Source organism: Lygodium microphyllum, chromosome 15, assembly GCF_053477565.2.
Source record: "Lygodium microphyllum isolate KBCC chromosome 15, Lygodium_microphyllum_v1.1.10, whole genome shotgun sequence".
NCBI lineage: Eukaryota > Viridiplantae > Streptophyta > Polypodiopsida > Schizaeales > Lygodiaceae > Lygodium > Lygodium microphyllum.
Window position 1 is genome coordinate 96,797,258 of NC_141149.1, and position 7,225 is coordinate 96,804,482.

Consider the following 7,225-nt stretch of genomic DNA (forward strand, 5'->3'; position numbering starts at 1 on the left):
GATACTAGTCGCATTATGTCTGGTAGATAGATGAAATGATACTAATCGCACACATTGCTTAAAGATCTTCATCTCTCATAAGGTCTTGGAGGCAATTTTTCATTTGATTCTTGGTCTCAAACATTACGGGAGCCTTCCTCAGTCATCAAATAAGAGTTTTGATGGGTTTATACTCTTCATGTGGACTATCTTGGCTTGTGAATAACAGTCAAGAATAGGGCAACAAGTTGGAAATGGAGTTTCAATGCTCCAATAGGGCTTCTCTTGAGTTCTATTGCTTGATTCTTGACCTCTACCTTTGGTAGACATAGTATAGACAATAAAGATAGAGTTTCTCTTGGATTTGGGATATCATCTATACCATATTTTACTACTATAATAAAACTATAATTATAGGAATAAAGTACTTTTAAAATCCCGTAGAGGGCATTTACAAGGATTTATGCATTCTGATTCATGTGTCTTGTCTATAGTGGTGCCATCTATCATGTTCCATCAACAGATTGATATATGCATGAGATTTTGAGGTGTTACTTATAGTTTTTGGATTATGTTCAATAGAGATTATTTATGTATTAGTGTACATATTAAGCCCCCATAGTCTCAGTTTGTGTTGGGCTATCACCCCAAGTGTGTGTATGTGCCTTTAAATTTGGCATATTTATAAGATACCCTCTAACACCAACACCATTCTGATTTTACTTTTCGTCATAGCCAATGAGTGCATACCCACCATGTTGACCTAAGATATCCATTGTATATAAAACCCACTTATGTGTTTAATTCATGTGTTATGTATGTGAATAGCTCCTCCCTTTGTATTTGTGTGTGTGCCAAGAAAATGTGAAAAAATGCCAAGAAATTAGTTTTGAAAGAGTGGATAGTGATCAAACCATAAGATGGGGAGAGTGTGAAGTAGCCTTTTAGACTTGAAAATATCCAGTTCACTACAAGAGAGTGGAAAAACCCTAAAATGTGAACTAGTTTCACATGATCCACTCTAGTTTGAAACCATAATGTGGTTAAGTTATCATAAAGCAATGGTTAGGGAAATAAAAGAAATAATTATGTCAACAATGAGATTATCGTACACTCCAAAGCTTACTTCAACAAAAAACATAGCTTGAAAAACAATGGAAGGACTAATCTTGATTGAATGATGCATGAGGCTTCTGAAAATGTATGCTTTTTAAGCTTCTTTGGTAAGCTAAGATCTCTTTACCTTGAAGATTTTGATCATCACATGCATGTTATCAAAATCACTTACAACATAGTTAGTAGGATGCAAAGGATGGAATAAATTGAATCATGGGAAAGCTCTCACGTTAAGAGAAACATGGTAAAGTAGTCCATTGATGAGGGGAAACTATAAATATGGGTTGGATCCTTGAATCCGAACCCTACATAAAAATACTTCAAAGTAGGATCAAAGAGAGCTTGATTGAGTGTGAAGACACGAAGATAGAGTTATCCCTTGCCCGGAGAGGTAACTCATTTCAAAATAGATTGCCCAAGAGCTTGTTTTCTCCTCATTGTATGCAAATCTTACAGAACATAAAGAGTTTCTTGGCATCACTTTGGTCACTTCTTTTCTCTCTTACCTGCAACATGTTCACCTCAACAATGGTCTACCTTGTAGATCTTGATTGTGCTACAATACTCGCCTTGGCATATGATGTCAAATGATCAAAAGGTGAAGCATAAGCAAGCTTTGATACCACTATTGCAAAGCACACCATGTGGCGAATCTCATATCTTAAATTTTAGAAATAAACAATTGAACTAAGCATAAAAGAATTTGAATATGTTAACAAATTCACAGAGAACAAGAAAAAAACACAAGATAGGACCCAACCTCCCCCATGAAGAAAGCCATGGTTTACCATCCTCTTTTATGAAATATTTCATAGCTATTCACATTCATGACATATATATATAATTACAAAGAAATACAAATATCAATCAAACAATAAAGTTTTACATATTAAGAGAGTTCTTGTATCTTGCAGAAGTTATTGATGTTGAAAATTCCATATGCTAAATCATGACGTTTTGACATCACCATTGTCGCATGATCCACGACTTATTGCACATGTGATACTAGTCGCATTATGCCCAGATAGATGAAATGTTACTAGTGTGTTTTGTGTTGTGGTAAGCTTATTATTAAATGGAGCTATGTATAATTATTATTTTGGGATGTGCATTTTAATGCATGGAAATTGTATGCTCTATAGAGTGAAAATATTATTAGAAATTGTATGTTTCATCATAGTGTGGAAATATTATACTTTTGTAGGTGCTCAACACAAGCACAAAGACTCTATATATGGGTACACGTCCAATTGATTTGTTTTTGGGATGTATTATTGTAAAAAGCCTAAAAAGGCTAAAATATTAGTTTTCGAATGTAAAGCTATTAGAATAGGTTGTATTAGATCTATTTTGCCAAAGCAAGTCATGCAAGAAAAGGAAAAGCAAGGAAAGCTAAAAACACAAAAGATTTTTTCAATATTTTTTAAAGCACAAAATCTTAATACAATTCATAAATATTCCCAAATTTATTTTAAACCAAACATGACTATTGTTTCTAGTTACAAAATTAAAAATGGTGTAGTATATAGAAAGAGAACATAGTCGTAGTAATAACAGAGAGCTCACAAAAATTGAGGACATGCATGTGACATGATGTAGGGTAGATCGCTACAGTGTATTGAAATAGCCTAATAGTGATAAATATTAGTCTCTATGGGGGTTGCAAAAAGAAGATAAAATCTATTTGCAAAGGTATTCCCAAAATGAGCATCTTCACCATACAAGTCACAACAACATCACCTACAACATATCCCCATGAGAGCTACGTGTGTGAAGAAAGAAGCCCAATCCTCGAATTATAAGTTGTTGAAACAATGGTGAGAGGAAAAAGAAAATTCACAAGCAAAGGAAGAGCAACACCAAACATAGACAGAGTACTTCCAGACAACACTAATAAAAATATGTTTTCTTAATGTGATCAACATGAAGAGATGGCTTATCCATACTAAATGAAATTAAAAGTTTTGGATAAGCATTTGAATCTCAACCTTACCCACCTTTACTAGATTGGAGTCTTGTGAGAAACAATGCTTCAATCCTCCCTTGAGGGTCCTAATATTTGGCTAATCTTTATATAGATTGTGGGGTAACTCTATGGCTCTATCGTGAACTTTCTCCTCCCTACATCCTCTTGCACCATCTCAAGTTTTATTGCCCCATAAATGTTTGTGGGCCAATCCCTTGGCACTCAAATGAAAGTACTCTGAGGTGGAGTTATCGTTGTTGTTGGTGAGAGGGTACTAAGCCACGTGGAGGTATTTGGAAAATGGAGTGCATATTAGGAATGAAGCAAGATGGTTATATCAATATATGAAGGAGAGATGAAAGGGAGGTAATGGAGGAAAACGATGGATGGGGAGCACAATTGGACTATGTCTGATGGCTATAATAAGCTACCATGCTTTATTCTCTTCCCTTTAGTTGTTATTCATCTCTTTGCATGACGTGGATAGATGGGCAACTAGCTTGATGTTGATCTCTCGTTATGGGATGAAGAAGTGATTGGCTTTACTTTTCCAAAGGCCTTGGGCATTGAGAAGATAATTGAGTGTGTCGATTTGATAACAAAAACAAGTGAAGGCACTAATGTTTATAGTAGCCATCCGACTGTTCTTAGAGCAAGAGGTGTCGTAAACAATGGGCCAGCTGCAAAGATGTTCCATGTTAAACTGCAAGCCTCTTATTTCTGTTGAAAATTGCAAATAGAAGTCAGAATAAGGGTCATCCTTGACTAATAGACTTGCTCAAATGAATGCCTCCATAGACATGATCATTAACATGCAAGAGTGCATGAGTCGGAGCATGAAATTGTGTCAAAGTGGACATACATGTGTTAATGGCAACCCCAAATAGCCTTGTGACTTATGGGGATTGGTAGAATTCAAGGTTACATGATTGTTCACTTGCACACCCTCAAATTTAGGCGTGTCTTTATTCTTACGAGCTACATGGCTTTTCATGACACAACCTTTATCCACGGGCACGAGTTTGGCGTGCATGCAGTATTGTATCTCTTAGGTGTGGCACAAGCATTATATTTCAACCTTTGCACACACGTGTTCCGAGATTATGGCGATGTACTCGGAGGTGGTGTCAACCTAGAAAAGTAGAGGCATGTTGCCTGCTACTTGCACTCATGCAGACATTTTTGGAGCCGGTGTAAAAACCTAGTAGCAGACATTTTTGGAGCCGGGATTCTACATTTTAGGATGGAAAACTTGATATCCAAGTGATCAACAATCTGGAAAAGAGCCGGCAAGGAAGCACACGCCCATCCATGTATTGGAGAAACGATAACAAAGCCATCTCGAAACATATTTGCAAGCAGCAACAAAACAAAGCTTGCAGAGAAATGAGAGATCTTGGGCAGCCGCCGTCTGTGGGAATCGAACCCACGACCACGTGGTTAAAAGCCACGCGCTCTACCGGCTGAGCTAAGACGGCTCGCTTGACAGACGCGCTGTGCACAATTTTATCAATTTATTAAGCTCTGGTGCTCCCCTCTCCGGTCTTTTCAAATCCGTAGTGCATGGATACACGGGACCTCTATCATATGTCTCCCTCGCGGGCGAGTCCCGAGATACTCTTAAGATGATTCGTCCCCTTTCCATCGATGTGACACCGTTGGTGTAAGGACGTGTATATCCAGGCGAGGGAGGGCCGGAGGGGTATGGGCACCACGCACTCAATTTGTGGGGCTTGCATTCGCGCTCACTCATCTGCTCTCAGCATCTTTATCTGTTCTTTTGTCGGCCGCAAAAGATCATGAATGATTGGAAGTTGGAGAGCTGTGTATGTCAAACTACATTTTAGTGCCCACGCCCGTTTCGGATTCACGCTTGAATATCTGCCCCACATATTGTCGCATATGTCCCCAGTCTTACAGTGCGCTCTCTCTCTCTCTCTCAGTCCAAATACACGTGTCTACGCCAACGACCGATACCCACTTAGCCAATACAACTCTCTGCACTCGTCCTGAGCCGTCCCAGCACGCGTCCTACACTACCTACCCTGAGCTCGCTGCGTACAACAACTTTTAGACAGTGCAAGGGAATCGAGATAACAACCACCTCACCGCCAAAGGCAGCAGGCACCCACTCCAAAGCTAAGAGAAGCCTTGCTTCCTTGGGGAAAATCCTCACTGGGGTGGGGTACGTGCTAATTAGGGATGTTGCTCATCCATCCATCGAACCCTGGCGGAGGGGTCCGATGACACCTTCGAGAGAGCTTCTCAAATATACATGCATCATTCTCCAGATTTCGGTCCCTTGTTTGGGCCCACCATCTCATCTCGTATTGATTGATTCTCGTCTTCAGTGTGAAGGCTGGCAGCGGCGCCGGAGCACCACTCATGTTAGGATGTGCCGACCAATGTGCTAGATTAAGTGCTTTCCTAATGTACTTGGACATTGATCCTTTCTACCATCGAATCCCTTAGTAACCCATCCCAAACGAGTATCCTCCTCCCTCAAGCAACCTAGTAGCTCCATGATGATTCGAGATGCAAGCTCAAGCAACCGCAAGCCTCTACCTTCAAGCTCCATTCTCCATAGCCACACGCGATACAAGAGAAGAGAAGAAGAAGAGAAAAAAAGAGGAGATGATGGAGAGATTTTCTCCTTGATTCCTCACCTCAGAGTCTCTCACTCCCTCTCTCAAGCATATACAAGCAAGCAAGGAGAGAAGAAGAAAAGAGATCACTTTTGCCACACACCAAAGAATGAGCCTTTCATTTACTTTTTGAGTTTATATACAAAACCCTAAATCCCTTGGGCACCCATCCCCTTTTTTACATGACCAAGCATCTTGCCAAGGTCTTCTTTCTCCATTCCCTTCTAGTTGCCTTATCCCTTCACCCATATCCGTTTAGACTTTACAACTTGCGCAAGAGGGAGCCTAGCGCTTTTATAAAATGAATTGCATTACACCCTACACTTTCCTTACGAGAGCCCTTGAAGGTTCTACCTCATCCTTGAGAGAGCATCCTTCATCCTTGAGAGGACCTCCCTCATCCTTGAGAGAGCCTTGCTAGAATATTCGGTGCTCTTCTTCATCCTTAGGAGCACCTTGCTAGAATCTTCGATGCTTTACTTCATCCTTGAGAACACCTTGCTAAAATATTCAATGGTCTCCCACGTTTTTTCTAAGCTTGCCTTCTTCTCCACTTTTCCTACCAACTAGGCAGAATGAGCTTTTTCATTCACTTTTTGACTTGGGCTTACTTGGTCTTTCTCTACTTCCTTTTGGCAATGCGATCCTTGGCTGTGACATGTCTTGTAAGAATACAACAGCTAGACCCACATAAGTCATCTTTCAGGCATTGAGTCACATAGATCTTATCTACCATGGAAGAGGTTTTAACCAAGATTTAAGCTCACTCATAACCTCTCTTAATAATTTGGATCCTTGCAACTTTGAGCATCTAAATCATTGGTGGCACCTCATGCGAGACCTCATGAGAATCCAACATTTTGAGCATATCTAGCAAACTACACGCAATAAGGCCTCAAAGAGATACATTAAAATCTACCCAAGGAACAATCAAGGGGTTTGAAATAAATAGGGCCTTATTTATAAGGGAGAGAAGAAAAAGAACAAGGCAAAAGCAAGCTTCTAGCAACCATATCTAAGAACGCTTGTTCCACCCTAGCTTAATAGGGTAAGCAAGTGTAAAGAAGGGTTTAGGAAGAAAGACTGAAATGAGTATAGAAAGAGAGATCGTGAATTAAAAGGGAGAAAGGTAGAGAGGAATGAAGAGAGATAAGTAGAGGACATTAGGCAGGTGGATTCAAAAGACAAAAAGAAGATAAAAGAATAAAAGTACAAGAGGTGTGAGGACAAGGCCAAAAGAAAATCAACCTTTGTAAAAAGAGGAAAAATCTAAAAGTAGATCAAACAAATATAGAGAGAAAAATAGGTAAGTTTTCACTTTCTTATCACACTCGCGCCCACCACCACATGATCTAGATCATTTTCATCTCTTTGTCTAAAAATTGTCCTACCACACTGAGAAATAAAAGTTAGGTACTTCTCAAGATTTGGGACCACGATGTCTGAGAATTTGTGCAAGTGCCTAACCTCTACACATGCTTCAGATTTTAAATTCCACAACTACTACATGTTTGTTTGG

The 7,225-nt window shown here is 39.5% G+C and overlaps 1 non-coding gene across 1 annotated transcript; it reads right to left on the reverse strand.

The window, feature by feature from the left end:
- Positions 1–4,466: 4,466 nt before the first annotated feature.
- Positions 4,467–4,539, reverse strand: TRNAK-UUU (transfer RNA lysine (anticodon UUU)). The gene has a single exon. It is a non-coding gene; the product is annotated as a tRNA-Lys (tRNA).
- Positions 4,540–7,225: the final 2,686 nt, after the last annotated feature.